We start from the raw sequence: 14136 nt of genomic DNA, 5'->3' as shown, positions 1-14136 counted from the left end.
AAATCTATAATTTCAAGTTCATTTTTAATTTCAAGAAAGTTTTCTTGAATTAAAATTTTGTGGACTTCTTTTGTGTCATGGTGTATTTTATTTTCTCTTCTTTCATAAGCTCTGCCTGTCATTTTGCATTTACTTTGGTTGTGTTGCTATTTCTTTATCAAATTTTGTATCTTTCACTCTGTTTTTTAGATGCAGTATTTTTATTGTTGTTTTTGAGTTATAGAAATTATTTTACTCAATATTTTCATTTATTTAAGGTATGATATTTATATTTATTTTTCATCTCTCATCTCATTTGTTCCTTCATTTTTTTTTTCATGCACATATATTTTAGAAATCTTATATAATTATAAAAATACATTTAAACAAGACAATTTCTCCCTGGACCAGCAATTTGTAAGAGGATGTTTGGTAGAGAGCCAAGGCTTTTGTGGGCTCACAGAAACTTTCCCTGGCTCATTCTGAAGCCTTCCAGCTATTGAGCTAGGAAAGTTAGAGCCTTCAGGGCTCCCGATCATTGGCATGTCTCTGCATCACAGCACATTTGCAGAGATGGTGTTATCTGTATTTCCAGATTTAGCTGCTGCTTCTGCCACATCAAGATGTCAGAAGAAATACAGGAAGGCACCAAGCCAGGCTTCTTTGACTATGCCTTTCACGGTGTGCCACACCTTTGCCCTGCCTGACATTTGTAGCTACTGAACTCTTCTCCAGTGTTCTCGCACCACAGTCAAATTTTCCAGGTTTCTTATAACGTATTATATGGGTTTTGACTATGTTTTGTATCCTCATTCTATCAAAGAAGGAATTTCTTTTTTTTAATTTATGTTTTCCTTGTTGGCTTGGGATGCAATTTAAGAAGGAAAAAGGAATAAGACACCTTTGATACTTTACCATCTTCAGTCTCATCCTTTTCTTAAAAATATATAGATAATTTTGATGTTCCATCAAATGTCTTTACAATACTAAAAACAAAAGCACAACAGTTTTACAGAAAACAGAGAAAAGACAGGTAACACAGAGCTGAGATCAACAGAAAAAAAAATTGTTTTTTCCTTGTGTATGTTGTAAATGCCCCGATGAAGAGGATAAAGGCAATACAGGAATTTCTATCAGGAGAGCAGACAATTGGCACTGGCCTAAGATTTCCCCTCGATTTCACCCTGACTCTTTTTGAATGGAGTTCTATACTATTCATAGTAATTTCCTTGTTTAAGTAAGTTTATATAAGAAAATATTTCTAGGTACTTAGGATGTAAACACAAAGGTCTTTTATTTTTAAGGTGATATTAAATGATTCTCTCTCACTCCAAAAGTACTTTTATTTTATCCAAAACACAACCTTAGAGTAGTTGTCTTAACTAAAGAAAAAGAAAACAATTGTTTTCTTTTATAATGATTAATAAGGTTGGTTATTAATACTTGGTTTTGGTATGGCATTTTTTTTATCTTTACACAGTCCCAAATATCCCTGTGCTAAGATTGATTTGACTTATCAGTATGAACTGTCTTTTATTTATTTACTTTAATTTCCTTTTACTCAAAAATATTTGAAGCTTCTTACCTGTGTGCCTTGAAAATATTATAAAAATATTGAATATTTCTTCTATCCCAGCAGTATTTCTCCCCTTTACCCATTTAAGAAGTTATGCTGTTCTGTGCTCATTGAAATTGACAAGGCTGGAAAGTGGACAAAAAAGAGCCTTCACGGCTTTGGTTTCTGAGATTCTTACACCATATTAGGCTCTCAGCATGCCAGCTACAAACAGAATGATTGCAAGCATCCTGAAAAAAAGCATGGCTCTCTTTTTTTTTCCCCCTCCAATTAAAAATGCTATGCTGAGGGAGAGTGGGTTAATATCAGAGGGTCTCAGAGTCCTGGGAACTGGCAAGATCCTTGAGGGTTTTAGAGATTCTGATTATAAAAAGAATTGAGTTATGGTCAAAGTCCCAGCAATGGGGCCAGGAACTGGAGAGGGGAGTGGCTGTGGGAGGGTTATTAGATTATCTGCTGGGATGGGTGGAATTGTGTCTCCCAAAGTTCCATGTATTAGAAACAATGCTCCCTGTGACAGTGTGAAGATGGCAGGAAATTCTATTATGGTAATTGAAAGGTGGGGGCTTGAAGAGGGGATTAGATGGTGAGTATCATGCCCTAGTGAATGGATTAATCCATCAATGGTGTAATGGTAGTCTTTGGTGTGGTTCTGATGGCTTTAAAAGGAGAGCAGTACCTGAGAAGCTCTCTTTCTTCAGCTCTGCCTTTTGCCATGTAAGACCTTGTGTTGTGTAGAGTTGCCAACAACAAGGCCCTCACCAAGTGTGTTTTCTGGACCTTGGACTTCCCAGCCACTGAAACTGTAAGCAATAAATATCATTTCTTTACAAATTACCCAGTTGCTGGTAGTCCTGTTATAAGCAACAGAGACAAACTAATATACCTGCACAGTTTCCCATGCACTAGAAGAGAACTAGAGTGAAATTGTGTTTCTTAGGCCCTCAGCCATGTCGCAGAACTAAAGCAGAAGTCCTCTGACTTAAGGGGCCATGTGGATCGGATGTAGAGATGAGTGTCTTGGTTGATGCCTGCTTGCACAGAAGACATTGAAATTCAGATGTATATCCCCTGGATTTCCTGAAAAATTCATTGTAAGCTCCTCAAAACTTAAACACAATCCTGAAGAAATAAAGGAAAATTACAAACTGCTTGAAATTAAGGTTCCCATCATTGTAGTTGAATGAAATGTCAGGTGAAATTAATTTAAGTAATATGATAAAACGGATAATATTTTATTTCTAGCATACCTGAATTTGTGGTTAGATAGCCATTTTTACTGCAGATACAGCCAAACACAGTGACTAGGAAAGTACTTGTGCATAGAATTGTGGATGGGTGGCATTAGGTGTCATCTTTCAATAAATATATCCATTTTTATTTTAATCTTTGCTATACTAGTTAGAAATATGTTTTGAGTCCCTTTCCACAAGTATTAATTTGAATATACAATTTTACATAGGTCAGAGATGGGGTTTGGATCCTGAGTTCTTCTCTTTCATAAAATTCAAAGCCTTAAAAACATGTCTTTTAAACCAAATAGTCCCAATCAGTGATCACCTGTAGAAAAGGACAATGTGGGCTTTTGAAGGGAATTTATTGAATAAAAGGGTTGGGTCTAGGCATCTTATGTGATCTTACCACAAATGCCAGTGTTATGGGAGGAACATATATGTACTATGTATACTTATTCTGAAGTTGCTCGTACCTCCTTAGCATTCATATTAATGCTAAAGTTTGCATTGAGGAAAAAATGCCTGTGGTTTGGTACAGAAATGAAAATTTTCTTCTTCTGCAGCCACCAAAGAGAATTGGAAATTTTCCATTGATAGCCACCTCTTTCTTTCTCTAATAAAGAAACGAGTCTTTCCAGCTGGTAAAGAGACTGAGCTAATTTTCATAAGAAAGTACAGAGACAAAAGTCTGGTGAGAAGGAAAACAAACTGTACAATTCAGTTGCTGGATACAAAATTCTTAAAGAGGTTTTGAGGAAGGATATATTAGAATAGCTGTAGAGAGAGAAGGAAATATATAGAAGAAGCAAGAACATTTTCATGAATGACAATGTGGATTCTTTATTTGGATACCTTTAATATTCTTTGTTTGAAACTGCATTTCAGTATTTATTTGGGTTATTGAATGCAATTCCCCTATGAGATAGAAATGTATGGATCTGAGGTGTATACTATTTATAGCTGCATACACCTGAATTCAGATTTGTAACATTTTAAGCCAGGGAAATTTGCTATGAGATTGGTATTACATGAAATAGCCTTCCTTTCTTCCTTGGTGGTCCACCAGTAATAGCAGCAGTGACAGTGGTGCTTCATCACCAAAAACAAGGTGCCGGTGGTAAAAGCAATCAAGGCCAGTAGAGAAGCTGTCAGTTAGAGGGTCTGGCTTTGAAGTGAGACCCTTTGTTCTTTCAGTGCCTTGGTAGTATCAGTGAATGATTCATGGACATGTATAAATGCCCAGGGGAATCCCAGTATTTGTAAGGAAACCTAAAAAATTGGAAATTATGCTTTCCAATGTGAGAAGAATTTTCAAAGTTATTGTAAATTGGGTATAAATATAAATGGGACCTTACCTGTAGATATAAGCCAGTGCCATGATCTGTTAGTGATGCCTTCTCTGGTTGCCAATGTTTATTCAGGTTTATTTCATATAAATTAGGTTTAAACCAAGATTGTAGAATATCTAGAGAACAAAATGCTCTGTCTTATAACATTTAAGCAAGTAAAATGTTGGAGGTTTGCTACTAACAATAACAATTTGACATTTGTAACAGTTTGTCTGGAGCCATTTCTTGGGGTAGCAATTAATTGTATAGCAGGGCTAGGCTAATGACATTACTATTTTATGACAATGAAATCATGTTTAGCTTTCTGTTTACTACAGCAAATGGAAACAGGACATTCACCCAACTCATATCCAAAATGATATCAAATATAAAGTTAAAAAGAATGAGGTAAAAATCTAGCCTTACTTTATTCCTCTGAAAACCACCACTAAACTTAGCAAATCCCCAGCTTCTCTGGCAAGTGTATTGGGTGATTAACCTGTGAATGGCTTGGGACACCACTGAGTTAGAAAATAGCTTCCTACTTAAAGATTGTGGAGATAAGATGGAATATTGAAGTGAAACATTGCAGGAACCTCTGGTGCAAAGTCATGCAGATCCAAAGTAGAATACCTGCTGTCTCTATTTATCTTTCTGAAACTGAAAAGCACCAAGTGTAATAATGGCAACCTGCCTGAATATAGTCTGAAGCTTGTTCATAATCATCAGTTAGGATCTGATTATGTGCTGCTCCCGCTAAAAGAAGGAGGATCAAGTCAGAATTCCATCTGGGTCTCTCCCAATTTTTTTTTCTCATCTGTTCAAGCCAAGTATCCAAGAAATTTGTCACCACTTGTAATTAGATGGTAACTTGACCATCAGTGGAGACTTCTTCCTATACCAACATTTTCTTACTCCTCCACGCTCCAAAGGCATAAACACGTAACATAAAAACTACTATTATTTTCACCATGGAAAAAATGTAGGGTGATATTTGTGACTTTGAACCATGAAGAAGATTCTTTAGGGAAAAAATATTCTTATCATGTTTCTTTTAACTTTAGGACTTACAAGTACGGCAGTGAGTGAATGAATTACAATGTTTTAAAAAGAGTACAGACTCCTTTGGGAAGAGGATGAAAGCACTAGAGCTGTCTCCAACCTGGCCCGGGGGGGGGGGGGGCATAAAAAGACTTCTTCTGCATTACATTTTGGGGATGTCATGGATTCCGTGAAACTGAGTTAAATATCTGAGTTTAGCAAGAATCCAAGCTTTAGGGGTTGATGAGAGAAGATTAGTTCATGAATGATTGCAAAAGTTATGGAGAAGAAAGCTTCTAAATGACCTTTCTTATATCAATATGTATTATGTGTGTGTATTGAGAATATATTGCATTTTGGCTCATTGATGAAACTCTTGTGTAGAGCAAAGGTGATGTCATTTAATTCTTACTTTTTGGAGCTCTGTATGACAGAATCTTGAAGAATGCATAATTAAGAGTCTAAGAGACTGCTCCGACTTTCTCTCTCAGATATCAAATGCCTTAAGCCAGACTTTGATAAGTGTCAGACAGCAATTGATTCACAGCTGATCAAAGAGGGCTTCATTGTCTTTAGATAAAAGAGCAGTAGATTGACTTGAGACTGAGTCACCAGCAAACGCTTGTTTCCTCATATCCCTTATGCACCCTTTTAATTACAAAGATGAATTCATATCATACTCCATGAGACGATGTTCACTCTACTTTTATTTCCTAGTGGCTCTGTCATATACCCGAGTAAGGTTTATACTAGAAGCCGTAGTACAGAACATTCTTGGTGGGATACTCAGTACCTGACCAATATTTAACCAACAGGAATGTCTTAATTTGAGTTGATAATTGATTACATAGTGGCCCTCTCTCTGATAACAGGACACTCCTCTCTTTGTTTCAACTCTTGCCTTATCCTTTTGATAATTTGGGGATCATTTTCTGATCAACTATTCCACCTCACAGTATTCAAAAGACAAATGAATTTTCCCAGTAATTTGGGAGCCGGAAAGAACAACTGTATCTTCTTTCCTCCTGTGTTGCTGATGTCCACTATCTAGGAGAGGCTCAATAAATATTTGTTATAATTGAATTTTACATGCAAAGAAATTGGAGAGAAGGCAGTTTGAATTCTTCAAGGTAATTTATCAAATTAGTAATAGATTGAAGATTATAAATTTGTCTATTGTCTTTAAAATAATCCCTTTTGATTATAGGTAACATTCCAAGGTATTTTGTGTGACCACCTGAAATCTACAGTACAGTTAGAAGCCTAGGAAACCTTCCCATAGAGAATTTCAAAGTCTCTGATTTTGCTGAAGTTCCTTCAGCAACCTGTACTATTATAACAGAAGGAAGCCTTAATAAAATCATCTTACTGATATTCATGGGCATACCTTTGACCAAGTTCAGGTGATGGGATGCTAAGATAAACCATTTTCCATTTTTATTGTCATTAACATCCAGGAATTTATCAAACTATACAAGCAGAAGCTGGCATTATCTTGATTTTTGGAAAAATAGCTTTGTCCGCTCTCTTCATCTCGTTATTTTGTCATTTGCTACATTAAAGAAAATTGCTTCATTGCTCCTTCATGGTAATATTTTCATTGTCAGTTTCATGCACCATACATCCACAAACCCTTCATTAATAAATCCAGCACATATACCATGCACCCCATTTAGCATGAAATAAGAGTGCTTTAAGAACCTGGGTAAAAATTAACATATAATTAATTTGACTATTATTTTATTGTTTTCACTTGTGAAAGGCAAAAACTCATTGTTTTATTCTATAAAAATTTCTTATATATATAAAAAATAAAATTATTTATCCACGTCATGAAATGTTTTCTTACCTATGGTCATTAATTATTATTAGTGATAATGGGTATTGTATGCATGGTGAGTCACATTTTTTGGTTGTGTTTCTCCTTTTCTTTTCTTCTTTAAAAGTCTTATTGATATAAATTTGAGGAAATTTCCTACTAATGAAACATATAATGGAAACAAATGACTCCTTTTTTGTTGAGCTACCAGAAGAAATAACACTTATTGTGAGAACAATATGTAACTCTGATAGGAAGATGAGCAATGGTAGTTACTCTGTGAGCTGTCACTTCATCAGAGAATACTTTTGGTTACAGGATGGAGCAGATGCTCAGTCTACATTTGTGTACTTCAAACACACTGAAAGCATAAAGGCAGGCTAAGAGCACTTGTCGATGAAAGAAAGAAGCAAGTATAGATGAAAAGGCTGTAAATACAGGAGGAACTACAGTGCAGTAGGTTCCAGAAAACATTTTGTTGGAATATATTTAAAGGATCCAAGTGGAAGTAGCAACAATGTCTTGCACAATATCCAGCACCGGGAAAGCAAGGAACTTCAAAACATGCTATGCAGTATCAACCATGATAACAAAAGTCATTTTGGAACTAAGTCCTTAGAGTAAAAGAAACTAAGGTGAAATTCACTGTGGTTTTAACCCCTTTATTTTATGGCATGATTTGCCTTGACTACAATAACATATTTCTGGACAAAATTTTAGGTGAAACTTTGTTATCATTGCCTCATAAATCTATTCTTGCCTTCATGCATAATGAACTAATTTTAAACTGACATCACATTACAACCTTTTACTCCCAGAGGAAGAATGTACTTCCTTTTGTTTGGTAGGTGACTAAAACAACCTTCAAAAAAATACACCTCATTCTAGATGAGGGTTTCGATACCTCAGCACTACTGCTATTTAGGCTGGATAATTCCATGGGGGGGAGGGGCTGTTCTGTACAATGTAAAATATTTAATGACGTATCAGTCTCTACCCAATAAATTCCAGTAGCATCTCTGCCACCCAGTTGTGACAATGAAATTGTCTCCAGATATTGCCAAATATCCTCTAAGGGGCAAAATTACCCTTAGTTGAGAATCACTGCTCTAGATTCCGGTCCTTTGACATTCTTCTGAAATCCTACCAGCATTAAAAGAGTGCTATTTATTGGTGAAATGCAGATTTCAATTAACCCAATTGCTCCAACCCTCAAAAATTTAGAAAGAAAAGATTTTTTTAAAAAATTAAAATGCACAACTTTATTGGCCATCAAGAATGGGAAAAATGCTTCCATCTGAATGACTTAATCTTGAGGCATGTGGTGTTCAACATGAATAATAGCTATAATCATAAAATCCATTAGCATGTTGCCTTCAATGCTTGGCGGTCATCTTTTATTCATTGGATAATTACCACTTGGCATGTTTTACCTGGTGCTTCTAAGGGGTAATGTGCTACAAAAGGCTTTCATATGTGTAACATAGTTTTTACTTTCTTTTTCACACAAAGGACCTGCATGAATCCTGAGATGTAAGAATTAACTTCCCTTTTCACACAGTAAATGTACTAACACCCCCTGTTGGTACAAATAAGCCTAGTTGGAATGAAACATAATTTGGCATCCTGGTAAGCACTACCAGTTCTAGGACAGGACAAATCCTAAATTTAGAAGGGCTTCAATCTCAGTGAGAAAGTGGCACAGATGTTTACCTTGTAGAAGGTATTTTCCCACATTCGTTGATTCAGGATTTACTGGTACTAGGCTCTGTAGTGCATATAGCGTCAACATACTACCTACCCTCAAATTATTTATATCAGACTAGAGAAATGACTTAATTTTGTGAGAAGGTAAATTAAAACCAGAGCATTGATATGAGAACTGCTGAGAAGTTACATGCAATATTTTTTAATAAAGCACTCTTTGGAGCAAATGATAAAATCCAGATGAAAGAGAGAACATTCCAGGATCTTTAAATAACTATGTCAGTTTTGATCTAGGTCATCTTGAAAGATGAAGAGGAAAAGGGAAGTCTTTTCAAAAGTGTGCAATGGTAGAGCAAAGCACAAAAGAGGCAGTTCAAATTGGGAGGACCATTCTGGTTTGAGTAGATGTTTTGTGCATGGAGAGAGATTAGTTGGAATCACGCTGGAGAAGGTTTTAGAGGCTGTATTTTATTTATTCTTCAGGGGAAGGGGAGTCGCTCTTGATGCTTTTAGAAGAGGATAACAAGTATGACCATGTTTGAGTAAGATGAATGTGACAGTAGTACACAGTGAGGAAATGAAAGGATGAAGCCATGGTAAAGATGGCATGAAACACAAAAGAGAAACTTGCAGGAATTAAATTAATTATCTAACATTTTCCCCCAAATTATCACAAGTGAGAAGTGAAAACAGGAGGACTTGGTCTTATAATTACTTTTCTTGAATTCTACCCTTTGGTGCTGGCTGAAATGAATGCTATATGGCACTGCCCAGAGTCCTCAGCTACAGGACATGCTGCTAACTGCCAGCTATCCTCAGCTGCCAGTTTTCTCTGGGAATTGCCCTCTGCTGAAGAAAACTACCTTGACTAAGGTTCCAAAAATTTCTAGAGGAAGTTGATGTGGGGTCTAACCACCCACCTGCTTATCCCAAATTGGGACAATTCCGAAGGGGTATCTCTGCTCCAGCACTGCCTAGGGAGATGGCTAGGTCCCAGTCGTGAGAGCACTGCTGCCCCACTTCATCCTCTGCCAAGTCCTACATTCGCTCCTTCTGCCAAAGTTGTTGATCCCAAAATACTCCCTATCAAATTTCTTGCACGCATCCTCATATCAGAGTCTGCTCACTGGGGAACCCAGCCTGCAGTGGTTGGTGCCAGGAGTGGTCTAAGAAAGCAGACACTGATAAGATCGAGGAGCTGTAATACCGTTGTCTCAGTGTTAATGAGGACCCTATTGTATTAGTAGTTGGGGACAGTTGTGGACCACAGACGACATCCTTGGCACAAGGAAACAGGGAAATTGTTAAAATTTTCACTGTTGGTAAACCAGGATGATGTATCAGCAGAACAAAACGTGTTAGGAAATGATTTAGCAAGATATGTATGTGTATATGCAAAATATACATGGGAGAAAGAACAAATATAAGGACAATGAAATTTGATGATGTTTGCTAGGGACAATTCGTATTTTGTAAACAGACAATGAAAAGCTGAGGACAATTAAATATCAGTTAAAAGCTTACTATGGAAGTCAGGAGGCCTCGTTGGCAGCACAGAAAGAGCAGTCAGAGGATTGAGAAAGCTGGAGACTAGGCACAGGACTTAATAAAAATATATCATAGTTCTGCATTAGATTAAATTTCCTAGACAAGGTCTTAGTAAGAATGGGAGAAAGATTGGGATCTGAGCAAAGGATGGGGATATATGAACATCTTATACCCCCTGCTTCCTCCGAACCTTTGAACTTGCAGATGCAGCCCACTCCTTTTTGTTATGAGCAACTGCTTTGCTTCCCCAGCCTTCCTTGAAGATAAGGCAGAAGGCAATTCTCCAAAGTTATTTTGTGCCATTTTAAGGATCTCCCCTACTTATCTTCTTGGCCACCAGGACAAATCACCACGGCTGAGTCACAATATCACCTGAGTGACAAAATGTTGGGTTTGCTGGGAGAGGAAAGGAACTATACTCCAGAGGAGCTTCAGACCCATTCATTACGTATTGGCAGGAAGCAGGAGAGTAAATTTGGGACTAGACTCTGGAGTGTTTAACCAAGGTGAGTGGAACATAAAGTTGCACAAGGAAAAGTTTATCAATAGAGGAACACTTTCTGGGACATAGGACTCAACAACCTGGGCAAGAGATGGCTCAACCATGCTTCTAGAATAGATCTTAGAAGCTTGCAAAAAGTGTTAGCTCATGCCAAATAAAGTAAAAATATGAGAATGACCATGGTAGACAGAAAATGGAGAGAATAAAAACCATCAGAAGACAGGCAAGAGCAATTCTTTTTTTTTTTTTTTTTCCTTTTTTGTGACCGCACTCAGCCAGTGAGCAAACTGGCCATCCCTATATAGGATCCGAACCCGCTGCGGGAGTGCCGCTGCGCTCCCAGCGCCGCACTCTCCCGAGTCAGCCACGGGGTCGGCCTGGCAAGAGCAATTCTGAGTAATGAGTGGTGAGATGTCAGTGGTGACCAGGAAGCCTGACCCACAGAGAGCCCTGGATGTAATTAGTAGTACCTGGCACTTCTAGGTATGCCGTTATAGATAGATATGCCAGAGAGATTATCCATCAGTCAACAAGGGTATTATTAAAACTATATGACCAGAAAAAATTGATGATGGATAATTAAGAGGTTGAGTGTAGGCATTCCAGTAAAAAATCATGATTCATTGCTCAATTTCTGAACCTGAGTCATTTTTCATACCCCAAACTTACTTGCTTCCTCCCAAATTTCTGTGAGGAAGAACTCACAACACCAGAACAAGTATACAAAGTAATGATTCCTCTCATCTTCCCCAAAGGGATGTCCATCCATTTACCTTCGAGGTCATATATTGGAGAAAAGGGAATACCTTAACATTGCTAGTATTACTGGCTAAAGGGTCTGAATTCCACTGATATCCAGAGACCAGAATTGTCATTTTGGGCTCTTTCTTATAGTGGGACCATATGAGGTTCTGCTTACGGTGGATTCACTGTTGCTTTATCCGTGGATCCATTTAGTGGTCATTTCCCCAGTTTCAAATTGTGTAATTGGAATGGGCATGTTTTGGAGCTGGCATAATGTCCTTACCATTGATTCCTTCATCGGAAATATAAGAGCATTTGTGTTAAAATATTCATTGAAGTTTCTAAAATTACCACATTCCCCTCGCCACCCCATACACATACAGCTAAGTCAGCATATCGAGACCAATGTCACATTCAGAGGGCAATGGCAGACATTAGTACCTTGAAGACCCAAAGGATGCAGGCGAGGTAGCCCCGTCATATCTTTAATTAATTCACTGGATTCTGGAAAGTGACACTGAGGTATTGCAAGCAAGTGATTATCCCACTCAGAGCTGCTGTGCCTGATGTGGTAATTTTGCTAGAGCTAATTAACACAGCCTAACACATGTCATATGCAGCCTTTGGTTGAGGGAATGCAGGGGTCCAGTGTCAGTTATATGCAGGGACTTTTTTCCAAAGCAGAAACAAGTTATTGCACTTTGCGCCTCTCATCATAATGAAGTAAAGTATCTAGTAGGCCACTTTGGGTTCTGGAAGTAGCATGTTCCACACCTAGGAGTATTGCTTCAACTCATACCAGGTGGCATGGAAGGCTGCCAACTTTGAGTGAGACTAGGGGAGGAAAGTGCTGTGCAATAAGTTCAGGCTACAATGTCAGTGGACCTACTGTTTGGATTATGCAACCTGGAAGAATTGGAGATGAATTGATAAATGTGTGACCGAAAGATCTACAGGTTCTATCACATATTACACCACCTAGAACCTTCTGGTAAAACAGAGCAATGGAATGGTCAATGGGAGGTGCAATGGAGGCCTGAGCTCCAATATGATGCACTGCAAGGATAAAGTGCCGTCCTCCAGGATGCAGTATTCACACTAAATCAAGGAATATTACATGGTGCTATGTCTTCCATAGGTAGAACACGTGGGTATGGGAACTAAGGGGTAAAAGTAGGCATTGGCCACTAATCATCATTTGTACTTTCTGTCTCCACAATCTTGGCTTCTGCAGAGTTAGAGTTCCTGGTTCTCAGAGAGGAAAACGATTCAATAAGGATTACATGAAAGTTTTCCAACTTTGAGTGGGATCCAGAGGAAGATAGATCCCATCAAACATTGACCTTTGGCTTCTACCTGGTTCCTTTGGGCTCTTATTGCCATAAAACCAGCAGGTGTGAATAGCAATCAGCATCCTGGCAGGGATAATGAACCCAGATTACCAAGAGGAAATGGTAGTGTCATTTCATAGTGGGGACAAGAAGAAATTTCTTTTGCACCCAGTTATCCATCTGAGTGTCCCTTGGTAATTCCTTGCCCAATTTTTATGGTCCATAGGTAGGTGAAATAGCCATTACCAGAGAAAGGATTGATGGCCAGAGGCTGAAAGGCCTCACAGATGAGGATCTGGATCATGCCCATCAGATCAAACACCTAGTCCACCAGTGGCAGCTAAAGGTGAGCTGGATCTAGACTGGATAGCCGGGGAAGGACACAATGAATATTAGTGTGGAGAGCAGCTGCAGCAGCGTGAGCCATGACTCATCCCGCAAACTCTTCCTTTCTACGTTTCTCCTTTAAAAAGAGGACTATCAGCTCCCGGAGGAGCTGTTTCTGGACTTATGTGAAGTGGATCTGAGTGGCTGAAGGACAGACAGTATTGGGTGCTGTGCGGCCCCATCCAGTTCCCATTTCAGAACTGAAGGACTCTCTCTGCTGCTAGGAATCATGCCTGCTGAGAATGCGCAATTCTTTGCCCTCTCCTGTCAACTTGCCACAGTAACTCCTTGCCTGGGGTAGCCAGCATCCAGCCTGTGGTGGATGTGGTGGTGGGGGCTGGGGAGTGGGTTATAAAAGCTTGTTGTTTTTGTTCAATTCAGGAAATCTCTGAGGGGCTTCCCAGTTTTTAACTTCAGGGTGTCCCTAGTTATGGATGCACTTTACCAGAGCTTCTCCCTCTGCAAATACTGTTTTCTTCACTTCCTTCCCCATCCCAAGAGTTGATGCTGAGAAACGTCGTAAGTTGTAATTCACTTGAACACTACTCTGTGTCTGAGAGTTTGCTTCCAGGGAACCGACCTGCCACGGTTGTGCATTGCTTCTCTACAACTTTATTTGCCTTTATTACAACCTGCATAAAACTTCACAACATCCTTTCATTTTCCCCTCCTACCCCCTCCATTTAGGTTTTAAAATAGGCTACATATCAAATAATGTCATACTGCTATCATGTTACATTCTTCCAATGACAGTCTCCTAGAAAACTGGAAAAAATTTCACTTTATACATTTAACTATGAAATCAAGTGATGATTTACATAACAGTAGGTTTTCCACTTTTAGAAACTTTGAAATTGCTTAGATAGTAATTTATCACTCAAGTTTTATCACAAGTTGTTATTAGTGACTAATGAAATAAAAACGTAGACCACTCCTTCA

This window comes from Cynocephalus volans, chromosome 9 (assembly GCF_027409185.1).
Source record: "Cynocephalus volans isolate mCynVol1 chromosome 9, mCynVol1.pri, whole genome shotgun sequence".
NCBI classification, from domain to species: domain Eukaryota; kingdom Metazoa; phylum Chordata; class Mammalia; order Dermoptera; family Cynocephalidae; genus Cynocephalus; species Cynocephalus volans.
Note: the sequence above shows the minus strand (reverse complement) of the source record.